Genomic DNA, 22,363 nt, shown 5'->3' with positions numbered 1-22,363 from the left:
GTCAGCTCACACTGAAAAAGAAAGTTTGATCTTATGAGTGATTTTATGTGGCTTACCACTTGGGTTAGATGTTATTATTCCAAATTGCTTTCATTTTGGAATATTTAGTAGCAAGCAGATGGCCGCCCCTCCCTGAGCCTGGTTCTGCCGGAGGTTTCTTCCTTTTAAAAGGGAGTTTTTCCTTCCCACTGTCGCCAAAGTGCTTGCTCATAGGGGGTCATATGATTGTTGGGTTTTTCTCTGTATCTATGAAGCGCCTTGAGGCGACTTTTGTTGTGATTTGGCGCTATATAAATAAAATTGAATTGAATTGAATTGAATTGAAATTGAAGGAAATTTCACAACTGGACTTACTGGATTTACTGAACTCCTGAGAGCGACCCATTTGTTCACAAAGGTTTCTGGAAGCAATCAGCATGCCTATGGTGCTTGATGTTATACACCTGTGGCCATGGAAGTGATTGGAAGAATTCAGGGATTTGGAAGGTTGAATGGACACTTTTGGCCAAAAAGTGTATATATTCATATTGAATTTTCAGTCTGTTGATTTGCTTCATCTCTTACATTGTAATCTGAGAAGTTCATCTTGAAATTTCAATACTTGATGAATTGAATGAAATTGCGTCACGTGGCCATGGAACTGCTTGCGAGTCAGGTGTTTGATTCATTGTCTTCTGACCTACCAGCAGGTAAAGCAGGTCATCTACTAATTGGAAGGTTGGTGGCTTAAATCCTTTTAATCTTTTGTTCAGATTCTAAAGAATACAGTGAATTGGCAGCACAATTAGGAGAGATTCACTGGCTCAAATCCAGAAGTTTGGCCTGGAGCTGAGGTTACAGCATAATTACCTCCTGACTGAATTTCGGATCAGTTTCATTGTAGCTCATTCCGCCACATGTTTCTTCTGTACTTCATGGAAGCCACTCTTTGTCTCATTCTTCTCCCTCAGCTCAACTTCTCACTCTAAGGAAGAAATAAATAAATATGTAATGGCTGCAGATCTGATTGGTTGTCAGTTCACTTAAACAGCTGAATCGATAGACAGTTCCTATGGTAACAGGGAGGCTGGCGCCAAAAATATATGCAACATGCAGACTGGTGCATCTCCCACATACTTCACTGTTGCCTTAAAACAGTAGGCATGTCGCTAGTATAAAGATTGTAACTCTGAATTGAAAGCTAAGAACGAAAAAACTAAAATTTTTCTCCATAAATCATAAACTGTTCAACTTCCTTTTTTTGGTTTATGTTTATCATTTATAGACTTTCCCTTTGATGTAAGGAGTTCACCCAGGAAAGTTATCAAGTTCTCATACATCTGTTGAAAAACTCATGACTTCTACCATTATGACTTCTACCTGCTTATTTGTCTGGCAATCCGATGGACGAGGCTTGGGTTTGGTGGTTGCCAGTACAACTCTACTTGTCTGACTGTACTGAAGTATAAAGATTGGTGAAGGGGGGATCATGATGTGGGATTTATTTTCAAGATTTTGGCTCAGCCGCTTCGTTCCAGTGAAAGGAACTCCTGATGCTTCAGCATAACCAAGCCATTTGGGACAATTTCATTATTTGGGCATGGCACCTTCCAAAACGTTCCACCATGTCCACGCACCAGTTCACAAACCAAGGCCCTTAAAGATATGGATGCGCGAGTTTGGTGTGGAAGAAATTGACTGGCCTGCACGAAGTACTGACCTCACACCTGTAGAACACCTTTAGGATAAAAAAGAGTGGAGACTGCAGCACGATCTCACCCAATGTCAGTGCTTGAACTCACAAATGCACTTCTGGAACAAAGGCCAAAAATTCCCACAAACACATTCCTAAATGTTGTGGAAAGACTTTAAAATGTCATAAGTTCATATGCACATGAAGGCTGACAAGCAAATACGTTTAGCAAAATAGTTTATTTTAACTTATTTACTGCAGTTTAATAACTTAATCTGCAGTTTTTCTTTTTTTTATTGTCCGAGAAAGAGAAATCGAGTCTCTTTGGGCTTGAACATTACAGTTCACTGTGCGACCAAACGCAACAGTTGCATCTGAAAGCTTTTTAACGTCTTTCCCTTTTTTCCTCACAGAACTCTGGATGTCTGCTGTCAGACAGTTTTGTACTCTTACAACAGTTCAATTCAATTCAATTTTATTTATATAGCGCCAAATCACAACAAAAGTCGCCTCAAGGCGCTTCATAGATACAGAGAAAAACCCAACAATCATATGACCCCCTATGAGCAAGCACTTTCGCGACAGTGGGAAGGAAAAACTCCCTTTTAACAGGAAGAAACCTCCGGCAGAACCAGGCTCAGGGAGGGGCGGGGCCATCTGCTGCGACCGGTTGGGGTGAGAGAAGGAAGACAGGATAAAGACATGCTGTGGAAGAGAGACAGAGGTTAATAACGGATATGATTCAATGCAGAGAGGTCTGTTAATACATAGTGAGTGAGAAAGGTGACTGGAAAGGAAAAACTCAATGCATCATGGGAATCCCCCGGCAGCCTACATCTATTGCAGCATAACTAAGGGAGGATTCAGGGTCACCTGGTCCAGCCCTAACTATATGCTTTAGCAAAAAGGAAAGTTTTAAGCCTAATCTTTAAAGTAGAGATAGTGTCTGTCTCCCGAATCCAAACTGGAAGCTGGTTCCACAGAAGAGGGGCCTGAAAACTGAAGGCTCTGCCTCCCATTCTACTTTTAAATACTCTAGGAACAACAAGTAGGCCTGCAGAGCGAGAGCGAAGCGCTCTAATAGGGTGATATGGTACTACAAGGTCATTAAGATAAGATGGGGCCTGATTGTTTAAGACCTTGTATGTGAGGAGCAGGATTTTGAATTCTGGATTTAACAGGAAGCCAAAACAGGAGAAATATGCTCTCTCTTTCTAGTCCCTGTCAGGACTCTTGCTGCAGCATTTTGGATTAACTGAAGGCTTTTCAGGGATTTTTTAGGACATCCTGATAATAATGAATTACAGTCGTCCAGCCTGGAAGTAATAAATGCATGAACTAGTTTTTCAGCGTCACTCTGAGACAGGATATTTCTAACTTTAGAGATGTTGCGCAAATGGAAGAACGCAGTCTTACATATTTGTTTAATATGTGCGTTGAAGGACATGTCCTGGTCAAAAATGACTCCAAGGTTCCTCACCACATTACTGGAGGCCAAGGTAATGCCATCCAGAGTAAGAATCTGGTTAGATACCATATTTCTAAGATTTTCAGGGCCGAGTACAATAACCTCAGTTTTATCTGAATTAAGAAGCAGAAAGTTAGCGGCCATCCAGGTCTTTATGTCTTTAAGACATTCCTGCAGTTTAACTAATTGGTGTGTGTCATCTGGCTTCATGGACAGATAGAGCTGGGTGTCATCAGCATAGCAGTGTAAATGTATGCTATGTCTTCTAATGATGCTGCCTAAGGGAAGCATGTATAATGTAAACAGAATTGGTCCTAGCACTGAACCCTGTGGAACTCCATAATTAACCTCAGTGTGTAAAGAGGACTCTCCATTTACATGCACAAACTGGAGTCTATTAGATAGATATGATACAAACCACTGCAGTGCAGTACCTGTAATACCTACAGCATGTTCTAATCGCTCTAATAGGATATTATGGTCGACAGTATCGAACGCTGCACTGAGGTCTAGCAGGACAAGCACAGAGATGAGTCCACTGTCAGAGGCCATAAGAAGATCATTTGTAACCTTCACTAAAGCTGTTTCTGTGCTGTGATGAGCTCTGAAACCTGACTGAAACTCTTCAAATAAACCATTCCTCTGCAGATGATCTGTTAGCTGTTTGACAACTACTCTTTCAAGGATTTTTGATATGAAAGGAAGGTTGGAGATTGGCCTATAATTAGCTAAGACTGCTGGGTCTAGAGATGCTTTTTGAGTAAAGGTTTAACTACAGCCAGCTTGAAGGCCTGTGGTACATAGCTGATTATTAGAGATAGGTTGATCATATTTAAGATCGAAGAATTAATTAATGGCAGGACTTCTTTGAGCAGTTTTGTAGGAATGGGGTCTAAAAGACAGGTTGATGGTTTGGAGGAAGTAATTATTGAAGCTAACTCAGAAAGATCAATTAGAGAAAAAGAGTCTAACTTAACATCAATGGTACTAAGAGTAGCTGTAGATAATATTACATCTGTGGGATGATTACTGGTCATTTTTTCTCTAATGATAAAAATTTTATTTGTGAAGAAGTTCATGAAGTCATTACTAGTTAACGTTAAAGGGATGGTTGGCTCAACAGAGCTCTGACTGTTTGTCAGCCTGGCTACAGTGTTGAAGAGAAACCTGGGGTTGTTCTTATTTACTTCAATCAGTGATGAATAGTACGATGTTCTGGCTTTGCGGAGGGCTTTCTTATAAAGCAGCAAACTATTTCTCCAGGCTAAATGATGATCCTCTAGATTTGTGACACGCCATTTCCTCTCCAGATTACGAGTCATCTGCTTTAGGGTATGTGTTTGAGAATTATACCACGGAGTCAGGTACTTCTGATTTGAGGCCTTAGTTTTCACAGGAGCTACAGTATCCAGAGTCGTACGTAGTGAGGAGGTGAAATTATTAACAAGATAATCGACCTCTGTTGGGGTAGCGTTCAGATAGCTGCTCTGCTCTGTGTTGGTACGGGGCATTGGAGATGATAACAGTGGGTGGATTATATTCTTAAACTTAGTTACAGCACTTTCAGAAAGACATCTACTTTGATAAAGTCTACTCTCCACCGCTGTGTAATCAATTATTGTAAAAGTAAATGTTATCAGGAAATGATCAGACAGGAGAGGGTTTTCAGGAAACACTGTTAAATGTTCAGTTTCTATGCCATATGTTAAAACAAGATCTAGAGTGTGATTAAAGTGGTGGGTGGGTTCTTTTACATTTTGAGAGAAGCCAATTGAGTCTAATAACAGATTAAATGCCATGTTGAGGCTGTCATTTTTAGCATCTACATGGATGTTAAAATCACCCACAATAATTATTTTATCTGAGCTGAGAACTCAATCAGATGAAAAGTCTGAGAAATCAGACAGAAACTCTGTGTAAGGCCCAGGTGGACGATAGATGATAACAAGTAAGACTGATTTCTGAGTTTCACAGCTGGGGTGGACAATGTTAAGCATCAGGCTTTCAAATGAATTAAAAGTCTGTCTGGGTCTTTCATTAATTAATAGGCTGGTGTGAAAAATTGCTGCCACACCGCCCCCTCGGCCTGTGCTTCGAGATTTCTGGTAGTTAGAATGACTCGGGGGTGTTGATTCATTTAAACTAACATAATCATCCTGCTGCAACCAGGTTTCTGTACGGCAGAGTAAATCAATTTGTTGATCAATTATTAAGTCATGTACTAACAGAGACTTGGAGGAGAGAGACCTAATATTTAATAATCCACATTTCACTGTTTTACTCTTTGGTTCAGATGTGGATACTGTATTGTTCTTTCTTTGTAATTGTTTATGTTTAAGTTGTTTGTTGCTGGTTTTTAGTTTGTTTTTTGTCTTTTTGGAAGCTGACACAGTCTCTATGGAGATGGGTTTTTGGGGGGGGTAGCAGGAGGAGAGAAGCTGCAGAGAGGCGTGTAAGACTGCAACTCTGCTTCCTGGTCCCAACTCTGGATAGTCATATTTTGGGGGGTTTAATAAATTTGTCCATATTTCTAGAAATGAGAGCTGCTCCATCCAAAGTGGGATGGATGCCGTCTCTCCTAACAAGACCAGGTTTCCTCCAGAAGGTTTGCCAATTATCTATGAAGCCCACATCGTTTCTGGGACACCACTCAGACAGCCAGCAATTTAAGGAGAACATGCAGCTAAACATGTCGCTCCTGGTCTGATTGGGGAGGGGACCAGAGAAAACTACAGAGTCCGACATTGTTTTGGCAAAGTTGCACACCGATTCAATATTGATTTTAGTGACCTCCGATTGGCGTAACCGGGTGTCATTACTGCCGACGTGAATTATGATTTTACTGAATTTACGTTTACCCTTAGCCAGCAGTTTTAAATTTCCTTCAATGTCGCCTGCTCTGGCCCCTGGAAGACAATTGACTATGGTTGCCGGTGTCTCTAGCTTCACATGTCTGAGAACAGAATCGCCAATTACCAGAGTTTGACCCCCGGCGGGTGTGTCGCCGAGTGGGGAAAAACGGTTAGACACATGAACGGGTTGGTGGTGTACCTGGGGCTTCTGTTTAGGACTATGCATCCTCCTCACCGTGACCCAGCCGCCCTCTTTCCCCAGCTGCTTGGGATCTGCCGGGGAACAGCTAGCGGGGCCTACGCTATCTTCGGCTGCACCAGCTACAGGGGCCTGGCTAGCTACAGGTGAATGAAGGGTGCGAAGCCGAGTCTCCAATTCAGTAATCCTGGCCTCCAGAGCTGCAAATATGCTACATTTGTTACAGATATCATTACTGCTAAAGGAGGCCGAGGAGTAACTCAACATCTGACACAATGAGCAAGAAAGTGCAGGAGGGAGAGGTGAAGTAGCCATGGTGCTAACGAGTCGGCTACGAGCTAAGCTAAGCTAAGCTAGCGAGACAGTACAGAGACAGTGAGTGAATACTTTGGCTATAAATTAGGTAGTGAGTACACAGAAAGTGTGCTTCGGATGAAGCACGTGAAGATTATACTATGAAAGAAGAATGTATTTAAAAGTTGTTAATTTAAATTGCTAAGCAAATAAGCTACTCAGAAACACCACTGTGTTTGAGCAGGAACAGGAAGTGATACTCTACCACAGAGTGAGCGAACACCAAGTGACAGCGCCACCAGTTATGTCCCAATTTCTTACTTGTAATATTCTGAATTGTTATTGAACGGACATATGCTGCCTTGGTAATTTAATTATAGAAAAAACACATTACATGAGCTGACCTGTACTACTTCTGTAATTGAATTATGTGTCTGTGTTGCATGTAACCTGTTCCTCAACACTGGCAGGTAGCACAGGTGGCAGCTGTGACCTGTCATTGCTTTTTCAGCTTGTTAAAACTCTACATTTTCTTCTTACTTACATATACACATACTAACGTTTGCAACACTTATTCAATCTTTGCTGTGTGATTTCTGCTTACGTTGGGGAGAATCTGTTCAATTCATTCGTGGCCAGTTTTTTCCAGTCTAAAAGTTACAACTCGAGTAAAGTAACACACACGTTACTTACATTATTGCGTTATACAGCATGTCAAAGATTCTTCGTATCACATTCCCACATCCTTCTGTACCCACAGTATTAGTCCCATCCTGTGTCTCTTTAGTTTTCCATTAAGTGTGCAAATCACTCAGCCAGCAGACCTTCTGTTTGCATTTTCACTCACCAATTCTTCCCCTTCAGTCCCGCCTGCTTGCTCACGAGCTTCCATGGAGCTTCACATCAAGTGAAAGCTGTTCTACTTTTTCTTTTGTATTTTAAATTTACCAAAACAAAATGAGACAATCAGATTTGTTTCTTCAAATCAGTGATGCTGCTACTTATGTTCCATCTGACATTGTTATTTTAAAGATAACACTCAGCTTCCTTTATGTTCCTACAGCACTCCCATGGTTTTTGCATGCTACTGTGGTCTGAGATCATGACTAAGCGTGTGTGTGTGTGTGTGTGTGTGTGTGTGTGTGTGTGTGTGTGTGTGTGTGTGTGTGTGTGTGTGTTTGATAGAGGTAGTGATGTAGGGATGACGCCCACTTTGAGGGAGGCTAACTGGTGTTTCAGTTACACAGGTCTTGTTATATACGTCTTGTGTGACGGGTGCATGTTAGTGTCCAGTAACCTAATAATGTAGTAGTACAAATTTAAGGTGACCTTGAGGGTTTTTAAAGGTGGCTTTGGTTAAAAATAATAATAATTATTATTATTTGCAAGTCACGTTTTCTTTTTAACACTGTTCATGTGCTGATGCTCCATGACTGTTTTACTTTGGTGGCCACAGTCATGCCTAACAGCACAAATCTCTCTTGTAATCACTACCACCTTCAGCCTTGGCTAACGCAACCTGCTAACCAGGCTTAGTGTAAGCTTTGATCACTCACTCAGTGCTGCAAGACCTCAGTGAAATTAGAAGACTAGCAGCAAAATATGAAAAATGCTTTTAAAAATCTGTAGTTTTACAACAGATGTATCCTGATTTTACTCTCATTTTAATCATAAACAATGGCATTTATCCAAAACCTTCACCTTGCAACAGTTAACAGCAGTTTTCACAACACAGCTTGTTTTTAGGGAAAATGTCATTGAGGAGAAAATCATTAACTATGAGTACACACATTTGAAAGACAAGTATCAAACATGACTGGCTATTGTAAGCCATCAACGTCTGCCACGTATTTTCAATGTAAGAAAGAACATTAGCATGAAACTTTGCAGATTTTATATTAAAAAGGTGACATAGAAGCCATTTTGATAGTGAGCTTGTTGCGCAATATAAGCTTAATATATTGTTTAATACATTACGTTATACCACCAACTACCATAGAAGGTCTTCAAACCCATCAGGATGAGCACTGTCACAACCCTACACAATGATCACTGGTGTGAATGTCTCTGACCAAACAATCAGAAACAGAATTCATGAGAGTGGCCTGCAGGGCCACTAGTGGGCTCTAGTGGGCTCTAGTGGGCTCTGTACTCACTATTTGGCACAGTTCAGTCGAACTAGGATTTGCCATAGAATACCAGAATTGGCAGGTCCACCACTGACAGTCAATGTGTTTCTGTCTGACGCTACGAACACTGTTCTACGTATGTGGCAAGAGAGCGCAGGTTGGTCTCTCTATATCAGTCACTCACTGATTGTTTTTATATTAGTGTGTGCTCAAACAAGGGACTTTTTTCATATTTATATGAATATGAAAAGTCTTCATATTTTAACTAGCCCATACTCAAACATTTTTGTGATGTACACAATATTGCTAACAATATTTGCTCATCTGCCTTCACACGCATATGAACTTCAGTGACATCCCTTAATCATACTTAATCCATAGAGTTGAATATGATCTTAGTCCACACTTTGCTGCTACTACAGCTTCAACTGTGCTGGGAAGGCTTTCCACAAACTTTAGTTTTGTTCACTTTTAAAATTCTAAATAATTTAGCGCCCAGCTATCTTTCCCAACTCCTCCACTTGTACAATCCCAATAGAGCACTTAATTCGTCCAATCAGATGCTCCTAGCACAACCTAGGAGGTGACCGGGCCTTCGCAAGCGTAGCACCCAGACTCTGGAATAACCTCGCCGGTTCATATTCGTGCCGCCGAGTCTATCCAGTCTTTTAAATCACGTCTTAAAATCTATCTTTTTACTTTGGCTTTTGATTCTTACGAGTTGGCTTGTTGTGTTGTCACCTATTGATTCCTGTCCTGTCTTTATTGTTTTGTTTTAATTGTCTCATGCGTTTACTGACTGTGAAGCACTATGGCCAACTTTGTTGTTTTTAATATGTGCTATATAAATAAATTTTGATTTGATTTGAAAGTGTGTTTATAGGAATTTTTGACCATTTGTTTAAAAGTTCATTTGTGAGGCACTGAACGGAAAGGCCAGGCTCACAGTCTCCACTCGAATTCATCCCAAAGGTGTAATACCAGGATGAGGTGAGGACTCGTGTGCAGTAATGTTGGAACAACAAGGTGCTCAAATCCTCAGATTTTCCCCACAATTGTCCAAATGTCTTGTCTACATGGCCAAAGAGCTCTAGTTTTGTCTCATCGGACCAAAGGACGTGCTTCCAGTATGCATAATCCTTTTCTAGGTTGCTGTTAGCAAACTTCAGTCTGGCTTGAAGGTGTCTCTTCTGCAGAAGTGGTGCTTATTTTGCTCTCCAGCCTTGCAGTCCATTCCTGTGCAGGGTTGCTGGCGGGTGTTCTGTGGTCCTTAGACATATTGCATACTAGTTTTCTTTCCAGAGTCTTTGAAATCTTTCAAAGCTCTTTCTCTGCACTGTTGTTTTGTACTATGTGTCTCTCTTTTCATGATGATAATTTTCACTCCAGTTCTTGACTATAGGAAACACCACAGTATCTTTGCATAGCCATTTCCTGCTTTTTGAGCATCAGCAAATGTTTTTCTCAAGTCTAAACTAATTTCATTTGCTATTGGCAGAGGTGGGACCAAGTCATTGTTTTGCAAGTCTCAAGTAAGTCTCAAGTCTTTATCCTCAAGTCTCAAGTAATGTCAGGCAAGTCAGAGTCGAGTCTCAAGTCACTGGTGTAAAAGTCCGAGTCAAGTCACAAGTCTGAAACTTTGAATTTCAAGTCCTTTCGAGTCTTTAAAAAAAACAAACGAAAAAATAATGTTGCAGTTATGCTAAATGTAAATATTAGACCATGTAATTTTTAAATCTGTGTTTTTCTCAACACATGACAAAATAGTGAACTTAGAAAATATACACAAATTGTGAAATTGCACCTCTTTAAAATGCAGCTCAATTAAACCTAGCTCCAAGAATAATTTTCACCGACAGTTCTGAGATAAGCTGCATGTTATTCTTGGATGCGGTTGTAGGACCAGCTTTAAAATCGCATGACAAAAATATCATACACATTAAAAAAAACTGTATCACCAACGTAGCCTGGACAACATTTGCTAGTTAGATGAAGTCAGCTATCTCATTGTAGCATATTTATATGCATATTTATAATCATACGGTTCTTGGAGTGAGCGCACACACTCATGAAGTTTAGTAACTTCAGGTCACTGCAACAAGCCCAGGTACAGTTTACCGACGGATGGGTGCAGGACCTTGAAATGCACCGTGTAGAACGAAAGACCATCGTACGTATCATAAGTTTACCAGTCTCACAAATCGTCGTCATAAATACACATTCGTTAACCGTTTATTAATAGGACCTTTGAGCTCAACGGTAATTAATTAGTAGTGGAAATAATTTCTGGTAGCATCACAGAAATGTAGCAGTGACAATAATACTGTATGTTGTAATCGTACTGGACAATTAGTGATACAAAAAACCTGTTTTATCCTGTGAATAAAAGTATATGTTTTTGTCAATGTACCATAATAACAGAGGCGAAACGCAATATTGTGTCAGGACAATTCACTATTTATGCACAATAAATAAAGGAGCATAGCGCGACAATTTCTGTTCAGTGCCAGACTTGCTTGTAACCTATATCACCAATTATGTTATGAAAATGACGTATTAAGTACTAAAAAATACTGACCTTCGTGTAAATGCTTGGAGCAGACTAACCTGTGAGCTGGAGTGTTCTGGGACGTTATATTTGATCTTTGAATGGCTGCAATCCAGGCCATCCGTCGCGTCTTTGTTACTTCAGAAACATGGCTCGAACAATTTCTCTTCAACGACGTAATCCGATAACAACCGATCTCTTTACCCGTCGGCTTCCCGTGGCTGTCATGCGACCGGCTATTGGAGTTAATAATACAACAGCTTCTTGACATTTTTGTGTTTCTTTTTATCGCTGTATAACTGATTTTAATTGAAAGCCTGCATGCGCTAGTACCGCTTGCCACGAGTTCCCAGAATCCTTTGCGGTTCTACCCGTGAATGACGTCACATTTTCAATCTCTATATAATATGCATGTTAAATTTTATATTTGGGGTAAAATATCAAGTCTTTTCAAGTAAACCGGTTCAAGTCCAATTCAAGTCCCAAGTCATTGGTGTAAAAGTCCAAGTCAAGTCACAAGTCTTAGAACATTTTTTCAAGTCAAGTCTAAAGTCATAAAATTAATGACTCGAGTCTGACTCGAGTCCAAGTCATGTGACTCGAGTCCACACCTCTGGCTATTGGTATAATGCTTTCAAGTGACAGTTGAAACCCTTGCTTAAGTTTTTAAACTTTGTGTAAACTAGAATATAACCCTTAGTTTTACTTTGAGCATTACAAAGTTAAAGCACGTCATTGCAAAGCAGTGATTTATGTTATGGCTCAATAGAGAGACCAGCTAATAATACTGAATCAGGTCATTAAAAAATAGTAATCTGTTATTGTGTTCAGATACATGTAAAGTTTCTTTCTGAAGAAAACAAGTGAATGCAGAAATTCTGTGTTGAAAATCTATTGCTCCAGTCAGTAACCTTAAACTAATAATTTGTCCCTGTGTGTCTGCAAACATCTTCAAAGGCAGTGATGGCATTTAAATGGTGTTTTGTGAATTAAATGAATCAGCATCATCTAGCTTAGTTCTGTGATATGGTTTCAACTACGATCAGCGAGACCTAGATCATGTTTGTAGAGGGAAAGGCCCAAACGCAGACTCACAGGCAGGTGAATATTAATAACCAACAATGCATTTATTAAGGCTGATGTCCGTGGTACAGAACTAAGATGAAAACAGAATGTGAAAGGCAACAAGGAAACCTTTATAACCAAAACCTAGACTGGGAACGAACACTAGGCACTGGGGACACCGGCCTCAGATGTCATCAGGCCATTCAGTGGGCGTTATAAGCAGAAATCAGCACCATAGATATGGGCCAGCAGGGGCCATCTCCACCTGCTAGATTGTTCAGAAGGTTGTTATCATCCATCCAGATGGAGGATCACTAACAGGAGCGTGGAAGACTCCAGAATCCACTCTGGCTGGAATCCTGTGATACAGCAGTGTTTACAGGTAAGACGTTTAAACGGACAGCATTTATAGAATGACTATTAAAAGTCAGCGAGTGTCAATAATGTTAATGTGGTTGTGTTAGTAATACACATATAACAGCTTTGAGATGCATTTGTAAATATTATTACGTTTGACCGTCTTTATGGCGCTAGCTTAAAGTTATGGTGTAAAGGTTAGCTTATAGTGTAATAAAGCGGTTACTGTTTAAACAGTGATTAGACAGAAATGTTACTGGTTAATAAAGTTACCAGAAAACAGATTCACAGCAAATATCTCGATTAGCTTCAATGCATCTGTAATAAATATGTGCAAGTTTCAGTGCTTCGTTTAAACTGTATGATACTGACCCAGGGTCAGTGTAAAACACAATCCCAGCTGTGTGAACAAAGCCTGGCTCCTTTAATCCTGCACGACAAACCTCAGGATGCAGGTTATTATTACTCTTTCCTGCTGGCACACCTGTCACACCTGAGAGGCAGCTGGAAACTTACAGTAACGTTTACATCAGGGGTGCTCAATCCCAGTCCTCGAGAGCTACTGTCCTGCAGCTTTTAGATGCATCCTTGATCCGACACAGCTGAATCAAATGAATGGCTTGTTATCAGGCCTTTTCCAAACTTGATGGCATGCTGAAGAGGTAATCAAACATTTGATTCAGCTGTGTTGGAGTAGGGATGCATCTAAAAGCTGCAGGACAGTAGCTCTTGAGGACTGGGATTGAGCACCCCTGGTTTACATCATGCAAAGACTGCCAGACTCTGTAATACTGTAGATCACAGGTGTCGAACTCCAGGCCTCGAGGGCCGGTGTCCTGCAGGTTTTAGATGCGTCCTTGATCCATCACAGCTGATTTAAATGTCTAAATTACCTCCTCAACATGTCTTGAAGTTCTCCAGACGCCTGGTAATGAGCTAATTATTTGTTTCAGGTGTGCTGATCCAGGGTGAGATCTAAAACTTGCAGGACACGGGCCCTCGAGGCCTGGAGTTCGACACCCCTGCTGTAGATGATCAGTGACTCAGGTTACCAGTAAACATTAAAAGGTACCTCTCTGTCTGTGTGTCTGTGTTGAACCTTTTATAATCAAATTTTAAGTTTTGGACTTTTCCCTTTGAAGACACGTTGAAGAGCTCACAGAGATTTGAAGTTGCAGATTTAGGAGCATTAGGCCCGATGATGGTGTGTAATGCCTGTACTTACCTTCTGCACTGTGTTTTTGTTACTAATTTATGTTTCTTGTTGTTTAACACAGATTTCAGAGGAGCACTTTTAAAGTATCCTTAATACTTTCAAGCAGAACTGGATTGGAAACCAAAAAAAGCTTTTTCTGAGCCATGAGAGCTGACGGGATACAACTTTTTAAAATCAGAAACAAAGGTGAGCAACAACTGTTAATGTGATTTTAACATGATCGTCATTTATATAGCGATCTTGTATTTCTTAAACATTTCCAGGACGGTGTCTGGCAGTTTCTTCATCCACAGAAGTTTCAGTTATCAGAGTGGGATTGGCTGAGTCTCCTGAAGAAGTCCACACCATTTACAGAAATGTTTCACAGAAACTGATTTCTCTACCAAAGTGTGGAGTAGTGCGTTTCCATAGATCACCTCTGTATGAATGTACTTCTTAAAGTGAGTGTTTGTCCTCTGTTGTTCCTCAGGTACAGTGAATGATATTAACGGCAGGGAAACAACACTGGGGGAAGACAAGAAGGAGAAGTGTTTCCAGGAGGAAGCTGCAGTGAGGACACACTGAGGTCAGAGGTCAGAAGCTGAAACAGCTCAGCTTTATATGCTAGGTTACAGAAACAAATCTAAATATATTTATAAATAAACTTTATAGTGATATTTTAAATAATAATCATCATTATGATTAAAATATCAAACACTTCAGTGGATTTTGTGTCACATGTATTGTGTTGGCCCTGTGATAACCTGGCAGCCTGTATACAAACAGGAAAGCAGACGTGTGTGATATAAATGTAAATGTGCTACATATGAAGTGTGTCATCAGGTTTGTCTCATGCTGATGGACCTGCATTCTTACATTGAAGAGACTGTTAAAGTCTTGCATTCAGTTAACAATAACGGGTCCAGTCTGTTTGGTTAAATGCAGTTTGTTGTCTATTTATTCACACGTTTTCTTAAGTGCGTATCCAGCTCAGCATCACAGTGGAGCTGGATTTGTTCAATAAATAAACCTCCAAAAGTTAACAATAAACCTGCATCCGTGTACGTCGTTGTCCACAGGATGAGACAATCAAAGTGATCAAACTGGAAGACTGTGGAACATGTTAATGTTTGTGTGTTTGTGTCTTTCTAACAGTTCCTGGTGAATCACAGCAGAACCATAAAGGCTGCTGGACTGCAGGACGGCTTAGCCCTGAGAAGCCATCCAGTTACAGGAGGAGCAGGTAGAAGCTGTTTTCAAAGTAGCTGGGCAGGTTTCATCTCAAGTAAGCGATTACCTGTTCGTTCATCTGTTCTGTCACTTACAGGACATTTAAGGACGTCTTTTGAGCGTCTAGTTGGATGTTATTCTGGTCACGCCCATGGTCATTTGCAACAATGGACGTACTTTTCATGTTCATCCAGTAACTTAGTAAATCATAAAACATTATTATCATAAGACCTTTGGAGTGACGGCTTCTACAAGGAAGAGTCACAGTGTTGGACGCTCCACGCAAAGAGAAAAGCTCTTTACAGTTTTTAATCATTCTGACCATAAACAGCTTTTCCAGGTTTGATATTCTTTGACATACAAGTCGGGTTATGGAAATTAATTAAAAGGTTCCTATGTCACATTGAGCCATTTACACTAACCAGTGACAGTATGACTATGTGCACAGATGTGCTTCCAAGCTAGAAGCTCTACTCATGTTCAGCTAAACACCTAACAGGGAACAGGTACTCCAGCCCAAGCCGACATGATATAACCGCACATGCAGCCCAGCCACAAAGTGAACCAACTCATTGAGTTACAGACAACAGGGCACCAAATGCACCCAGAGTCTAAACTAACCAGCCTGCACCAAACTGACATTTCTTCCTCCTAAGTTAAATGGATGGAAGTTAAATACGTACATAAAAACATAAAAACCACTCGTTTCCACACAGGAGTTCCCTGACACCGAGTGTTAGTTGTACTGAGCAGATACCAACAATCGTAAGACTACCGGAGACAATGCACTGAATTATTGTTATCCTAATTATTTCACCCGACTGGTTTCAGCTCCGATGTTCTGCTTTTTCCTTTTGGTAGATCAAAGAGAATCGTGATGTTTCTGCTTCCATTTTGATTCCAAGAAGAAGAACGCTTCAAAGAAGTGGCGTTCATGGTCCACAGTGTGATGATCGTGGCCACACACTGCATGTGCTTTTTAAAGCAACATGTTTCTTCACTTCAAAAACTTTGACATATGCCTTGTTGTTTGGATATGTGTAATATTAGTGAATGTTAGGGTTTGTTACTGAAAATTGTTCACGTCTGTTTTGTATTTTGATGATCGCAGCAAAGATACTGTTTTAAAAAGTTTTGTTTTCAGAGCCTTTCTTTAAAATCCTGAGCCTGTAGTTTTACATGAATGTTACGTTTTCATTTCTGATCTTGTAATGCTTGCACTACACTGTGCACGTCTGCATTAGAGACATCTTAGTTACCTATTTGTGAGACTGAGCTGCTTGACTATTATTTGGAAGTGTATGTAAAAAGCATGATATCGTTTCTTTTTTAATGTGATGGACTGAACTCAGGAGGTATCTGCTTTTGACCAAAGATTAATCTGATCTCATTTCTACCTGTATCTACTGTTTCAAGATTTAGCTGAAGTTTGCTCAACTTTAATTGTTTATTCCAGCTCTCATAGTGCAGCCATGAGACAGACCTATTAAACTCAATGCACGATGTAAAGTTCATAATTCTCTGACAAATAAAACTGTAATAGCAAACATGAACAGCTGTGCTTATTTCTGAGATATGAATGTTTGTAAACATAACTTTATTTTTCAAATGTGTTCATATTTAGAGAGTTAGAGACGGTGATGGTGAATCTGAGCTGATGGTCAGCAGAAAGTAAATATCTCTTTGTCCCTTCAGGCTTAGAGGGAACATGTTCTGCCCGGTGTTGTAGGGTCCTGATTACTTCAAGTTGGTGTTCCAGAGGGTGATGGAGTCAGGGCTGGACTGGGACAAAAAAGCTTTGCTAGACCCGCCCCTGCACAGTTACCAGCTGTCAGCTACTTAGAAAAGGATCCTGGTGTTATTTGTCTCTCAGAAACAGTTCATAACTTCAACTCATCCATGTCACCTAAAAGGTAAACCTGTTTCTCCATCACAGCTCTGATGATTCAGTAAGGTCATCTCCTGGTTTCATCTGCATGTTTCCCTCTCACCACATATACAAACCGACATCATGACCAGCAGCTTTACAGCTGTGGCTCCAGCAAACATCAGCTGATACTAGAAATTAATATTAAATAAATTCTAACAACAGCTGATCAAGCTTAAACGTGCTGCTGTTGTTTAGCACGACATCCGCTGGTTTCCTCTTTCTGGCGCAAAGTGACTTGTGTCAGAAAAGCCGATCAGCTGATCATTGATCAGTTTCATGATTGAAGTAGAAACAGGAGAGGGAGGGGACAGAATGAGAGGAGAAGAGGCAGCTGTGCAGCATAACAACAGAATAAATCCAGCTTTGTGTCTTTTTCATTGTAGCTGAAGTCCGGGACAAACTGTTCCTTTACATCTCAACACGAAACGCGTAATATTTTTTCTGGATACGAGACGATTCCGTGTTTTTACAGGACGGTTGGAAACTCTACAGACTAACCTTATAAATAAAGTTCACCATCAGTAACATCATAGAACCACCCAGCTGTATAGAAACGCCGTCATGCTAGCTAGCACGCAGTATTGTACTAGCTAGCATGTTATTGTAACTGACTGTAAAAAGTCAGCATAACGAAAATAAACTCCACCTAAACTTGGTTTATATCTGACCCAGAGAGACTGCAGCTCATAACTTCTTACCTGAAGTTCAGTTCACCTGACACTCGGACTGGTGGCTGCCTCGGGGCTCTCCTCCTGCCTCCCGTTTCCCTCATCCACCTGCTGCCTCTGTGGAAGCTCCACCATAGCCACCACCAAACAACTGAGTTATTTTTACACATCTGCCAGCATCTGGCCAATCCACCAGCTTTTATTGTTCATGCCGTTACAAAAAACAAAACCAAAGAAAACCCCATTGGCCCATGAAAATGAAAAATCACCATCGGCCAGTCCAGCTGTGGTGGGAGTCACAGAGGAGGTACTGGTCTGTGTGTGTGTGCTTCAGCTAAACTTCACTGTTGAGGTTTCCATTCTCCCCATTGTGCACAGCAGAGTCCAGGAATAGCAAACTGTTATCTTTGTGTCTTCCCTGGTGAACTTTATGTTCAACTGTATGTTACATCCACAGAGTTGATGTGAGCAGTGACGGATTCCACGTCTTAGGTTTTGATTTTGACCCAGGTGTCCTCAACATCTCTGTACCAGTGGCTAGGTGCTGTCCCTTTAAAAGAGCCGGAGAAGATGGTTTGAAAGAGGCATGAAAGAAGCCATCAGGGGAAAAGAGGGAACACACATATATAAAGGAAGCTTTTAAAACATGTGGTTATCCTAATTATTCTTTCATCAAATCAGCAAAGATGCACAGAAAAGAAGGTCAGACACCAACTAGGGAGGATCGGAAAGACAAACGCAACAACATTGTCATCCCCTATGTAGCAGGTTTATCAGAGGAGTTTTCTCCAAGCACGACATCCCAGTGTACTTCAGACCCAGCAACACGCTCAGACACAAACTGGTTCATCCCAAACACAAACTCAACAATGTAGTGCATGCGGTACAGTGCAGCGAGGAATGTCCAGAGCTCTACATTGGAGAGACCAAACAGCCACTTCATAAACGCATGGCAGTGGTTACAAACAGAAAGACAAGCAGCCCATCAAACTTACTGAGAGTGTCTCAGTAAATTTGTCTCACACTTCATGTTCTTGGTAATGCAGAAGCTGGCTCTACCTGCCCATATGGAAAAGATATATATAAATCTTATAAAGTTTGTATCTGTCTTGTGTGAAACTTGTATGTAAAGCATATAAGAGTGAAAACAGATATAAGATCCCTTGAAAAATTATATAATGAAACTTGTATGTTTTGGATACTTACGAAAACAATGTATGAAAGTAATGAGAAAGTGGCCACTTTCATGAGTAAATCATGTAAGCCTTATATGATTTACTCATGAAAGTGGCCACTTTCATGAGTAAATCATGTAAGCCTTATATGATTTACTCATGAAAGTGGCCACTTTCATGAGTAAATCATGTAAGCCTTATATGATTTACTCATGAAAGTGGCCACTTTCATGAGTAATCACATATAAGTTTTTACTATTTCTTTTCCATATGGGTGAACCCATTAAATATTTGATAAAATCACTGAGTCAATGATTTCTAAAGTTTGTTTTCTTAATTGCAGTTAGAGTGTGGCTGGTAAAGAAGAAAAAGCAAAATGAATGTAACCTGTGAGTTTGGTGAACTTTGTGTTTTTTGTCATCATTTCTTACTAACAATCATCCTCCTGATATTCATTAATAATCAGGAGACAGCAAACCAGTCATGGTCGTGGACTTTTACAGTCTTAGTTGTGCTCATTGTCATCATGATAATCATCATGATCAATACTTGACAAGGGGAGGTCCTGAGGTAGGCGGGGCTAAGCCATGAATGGCAGGAACAGTGCCTGGCACGTGTTGGTGAAACAGTACACTGGTGTAGTTTCCTGTCCAGCTGTTTGAACAAGAAGAAGCAGTGTTGGGTCTAAAATAACTGGCAGGAAGTAATCAGTAGTTAGAAAGTGGATGGCATGTATAGCGACTGCGTTACAGTTACTGTAGTTCGGTAAGGATACTTACCAAAGCAGAGCAGACAGGCCAACAAGGATCAGATGCTGAATGTCTCAGGGACACGCTCACCTGTGGTGCTCACTGAATGCTGCTTTCACCGACTGTCTCAGTCTTTTATTGAAGTCGGCTGGTTGGACAGTGATAGCCTGCCCATCTGAGGAAGAGTTTGAAAACACTCACGGCGATCATTATTTTGTGTTACGGTCAGAGTTGGATGGTAAATGTTGTCCTTTAAAATGTTTTTGTATTTAAAAGTACGATAATTTAAGGCTAAAATAGTGATCCACGTCCCTTTACCTGGATGTTTTCTTTGACGCTGGATGATGACTCCTCTCTCTCCAGTTCCAGCCTCGGAGATCACAGCCAACATCTGCAGCAGGAGAGAAAGTTAAATTAGTTTCTTATGCCTTTTTTCTCCATGTTTAGAAAAACACTAAAATAACCAAGCAAAAATAATATTAAAGATTTACACCCTTCATTAGCCAAACAATAAAAACATCTTCCTTTTATTCATGTTCTCCATTCCTGCTCACATCAGGTGTCACATATCACAGCAAATCGCAGTGAATGTAAAGCACATGCTTTATACAACATGCGCCTCTATAAAGAACATTAAAGAGTTTCTACAACTCACAACTATTTCTACTTTACTGTGGATAGTTGATCTGCCGCCTCGGATCAGAATCAGCAGCGAGTCGAGGTGGTGACATGGACTCGTGCCCTTTGTGACTCTGGTAGTTCTTCTGAGGAAACACCACCATTTCTCCAAACTGCACCACCTGTGAGCACCAGAGATGGGCAGTAATGCATTACTTACTTTTTTCAAGTTACGACTAAAGCAAGGGATTACTATTGCAAAGGTTATTAGATTACTGTTACTTTCCCGTAAGCACACTGCGTTACTAAACCGTGAGAGTGTCTCATGAAACACCCGGATCCCCCCACTGACATGACTGCTGTGGGATAACCTCCACCCACCCCAGATTTTAGAGTGACAGGACTCAGTGACGCTGAATCTTTGATTCTATTTATTTTCTGCTGTGTTTTACTTTCATCTATTTGAAAGAGTGTAAACACAAAACATGATTTTATTTTATATGCTGGAATATGCAGGAAATAGGTTTAAATGTTAAAGAGTTTCTTCATGTCAGACACTGCTGTACATAATTACATTTTTGCTTAATGCAATGTGCTTAATCTTAAAAGATTAAAACTAATAAAACAAGTTTTAAAAGAGACTTTTTATTTGATTCAATTTTATATGATGATTATGCAGAAAAATAGAATTGGCTGAAAGCTCTGTTGCTTTATTACATAGGCTGTGTATCATGTTTTTAAAAGTAACTGAATAATAAAGTAACTAATTACTTTTGAAAATAAGTAATCTGTAAAGTAACAGGATTACTTTTTGGAGAAGCAATTAGTAACTAATTACTTTTTTAATTGACCAACACTGTTCACTAACAGTTGAAGTAGTGAGCTACATTCATGTGCATCACACAGCAAGACTTCAGGAAGAATTTAAGCCATTTATTTGCAACCGTGTGTTATCATTACGGTTACTGAGTCACGGGTGAAATGTTGAGACTGACAGAGTGGATTACAGACAGGTGAAGAACCAGGTGGGCTGCTGGCTGTACAGAATGACCAGAAAACCATAGTGGACCTGAGCACAGAGACCAGAGTGTGGGGAACGAATGAAGAGCAGATAAAGACTGAAATCCCCAGCAGAGCTCGAATCAGACTGTTTCAGGCCTGAAGAGCAGAGCTGAGGATTGAAAGAGATGCAGACTGAGGTGGAGCAATGAGAACGGTGGATGAGAGGGAGGCTACAGATAAACTTCAACTTTTGTACTTTTATAATAATCTTTTCTATTTTGTTGTAGCCACCTGTCGTTAGTTTGAAAATGCAGACAATAACTGGGTCAATCTTTCACAGTGAGCGAAATTTTAGAAAATGTTTTGTTCATTTTGAACTTTTCCACAATGCTATTCTTTTACAATAACCCCATTCTGTAGATGTGCTAGGTATTCTATCATAATCTGTAGTGAAAATATCCAAATTAATTTGTAAAAGTGAAAAAAAAACTTTATTTATTTATTTATTTTACTTTAAAAAAAAAATTCAAGTGAGATCCTGTTGGCTCCCGAAATTTCCCCCAGGGGAGATTTCCCACTGGAGCAGTGATGACACTCTGCGCTCAGCCTTCAACCGCGATTGAAGTTGATGGTCATGTGGTGCGCCGAGGCTCCCCAGCCTCAGTCAGGTGGTGGGGGTGTGGCGGCGGTGTGGTCCCTGGCTCAGCTGCAGGGGAGGGTTAAATTTAAATTCATGTTACGCATTTCCACTTTACTTCAGTCCATTTTAAATGAGCATTGGCCCAAAAAAGGCGGAGCATCACTGGGTAATGGATCGTGTTCACATAAGTCTTCTTCTTTGCATGATAAAACTTTTGCCGTGCAGTGATTTAGTGAGAACTATGCCTGTTTTTAATGAGTGTGGTCTGAGGGTCTGACTGTCACAGTCAAGTCTGATATTCAGCCTTTTTGCATCTGAAGATTTCTCCAGATTCTCTCAATCTTTTGGTGACATTATGTATTCTACATGTTGAGATATTCAAAATCTTTGCAGTTTTTCACAGAGGAACATAGTTTTTGATTTTTTTTTCACAATCTGCAAATGCAGTTTTTTGTAGGTTGGTGAGTCTCTGTTTTCTTCTCTGTAAGAGGCTCTTTTATACCCAGTCACACTGCTGACCTGTTCCCATATGAAACTTTTCCCAAACTGTTCCTTTTTGTTTTTCCAGCCTT

At 40.3% G+C, this 22,363-nt stretch overlaps 1 protein-coding gene and 1 long non-coding RNA gene across 2 annotated transcripts in view; both read left to right on the top strand.

Moving 5' to 3' along the window:
- Window positions 1-22,363, top strand: part of dlg2 (discs, large homolog 2) — a 176,661-nt gene that overhangs the window by 70,287 nt on the left and 84,011 nt on the right. The gene's annotated exons all lie outside the window — the stretch shown is intronic.
- On the top strand, window positions 11,488-16,549 carry LOC308387538. The gene is made up of 5 exons (XR_013969962.1): window positions 11,488-12,609; window positions 13,862-13,986; window positions 14,270-14,365; window positions 14,935-15,022; window positions 15,871-16,549. It is a non-coding gene; the product is annotated as an uncharacterized lncRNA (long non-coding RNA).

This window comes from Rhamphochromis sp. 'chilingali' (genome assembly GCF_963969265.1).
Source record: "Rhamphochromis sp. 'chilingali' genome assembly, chromosome: 19".
Classification (NCBI taxonomy): domain Eukaryota; kingdom Metazoa; phylum Chordata; class Actinopteri; order Cichliformes; family Cichlidae; genus Rhamphochromis; species Rhamphochromis sp. 'chilingali'.
This window is presented reverse-complemented; position numbering and strand designations above follow the sequence as displayed.